Consider the following 1,660-nt stretch of genomic DNA (forward strand, 5'->3'; position numbering starts at 1 on the left):
TTGAAAAAGAATGGTTCCCGTGTGGGGATTAGTTTTTAAATTGATTTCTCTGTAGTTTTATGGACTTAGTATTTCAAAATCAGTTTCCAGGTAGGAAACATTTTAACTGATAGATGTGGAATGTTATTCATAATTCAAGTATCATATCTGCGTGTGTGAATGGAATGGATGAATGTTATCTATCTTGTTGTTCATCTGGTTGTGGTTGTGATTGTATGTGTATCTATACTCTGTTGTACTTGTGCGACGCCGTGCAAATACAGGGGAGACTCTGTCCGTGTGAACAGTGGAGCTCCTGTATTTGTGGCGGATCTGGCACACTCTGGGGTCAGATTTTCAAAAAAAAATTTTCAGACGCTTTTCCGCTACCTTTTAAACTAAAAGGGACCCCGGGGCGTGACAATACTTTTGCAATTCTCACGACTAATTTATTAAAATAAATAATTAATTTAAACTATATTAATCTCTCTATTTTTTTTTCTATCTACATATATTGTGAGATCCCTGGTGTTCAGCTGTGGAGGCTTGTCGGCAGCTCTGGAGAGTGTCGGGACAAGTTCGAGTCGCGTTGGCGTCAAATAGACGTAAAACGGGCTCCGTGCGACGCGAGGGCAGTTTTTAGCGAAGAAAATCTGCAATTTGCTCATTTTCTGCTTGCTGTACCGGTACAGCCATCGTGGTGTACCGGTACACTACACAGATTACGCGCATACTGCTCTCGGGTTGGCTTCCTATACCGGTACGCAATCCCGTGTACCGGTACACCAGGGTAGGTAAGAGGGAGTTTTGGTCTTTTCTCTCATTCGTTTGTATCACCACCCCACCTACTTCTATATACAGGCGTAGAGCTCTTGAGAGGGAGTGTTCTTGCTACTCCTTCTTCCCTTCTCTCTCTCTAGCTTGGTTTGACCGTGGAGAGCTCGGTTGGAGAATCCGTCGCCGACATCGCGCCGCGGAACCGTTTGAGCTCGCGTTTGACGCCGGGGTAGCGCGAGGAGGCCAGGCGAGCGGAGGTTTTCGCCGTTTTTGCTGTCGCAGCGGTGCCCGGTGTTGTCGAGGTGAGTAATTCAGCATTTCCCTGGATTTTGGGCAAGTTTTTACTACTTCAACTCGGAGAATTGTTGTTTGCTGAAATCCACCGTCGACTGTCAGTATTTTAGCTCGTACGCGACGTAGGAGCTTCAGATTGCGACGAGACTTGGTTCGTTGGATTCGGGACTTCGAGAGGAATCCACGAAGCCCTTACTTGCGAATTTTGGTGAAGTAACAGCTTGGTCGAAATCCTTCTCTTCTCTGCTGCTATGGATTTTGGACTGAATTGAGGAATTTTGGTGTTTTTAGTTTGGAGTTAGCTCGATTTCGAGACTCGAGCGTGTTTGGTCGATCCAGCAGGTGGTGTCGCAGCTAAGGGGGTTCCGTGCTGTCAGGGATTAGCGTGCGAGGTGGGTTACATCGGTTTTACTCCTAAGTTCACATTCGTCGACATGTATAGTTTCGATTTTTGGATTAATCTATTCTAACTCGAATTCATGGATTAAATGGTAGATTTCATATCTGAATTTGGAGCATGTGGTAATAAATTGAATAGGTTATACATATTAGACTTGGAAATTGAATTAGGAGAAAATCTGCGATTTGGACCTGTCACTTGATTAAACTG

This window comes from Ananas comosus, linkage group 9 (assembly GCF_001540865.1).
Source record: "Ananas comosus cultivar F153 linkage group 9, ASM154086v1, whole genome shotgun sequence".
Lineage (NCBI taxonomy): Eukaryota > Viridiplantae > Streptophyta > Magnoliopsida > Poales > Bromeliaceae > Ananas > Ananas comosus.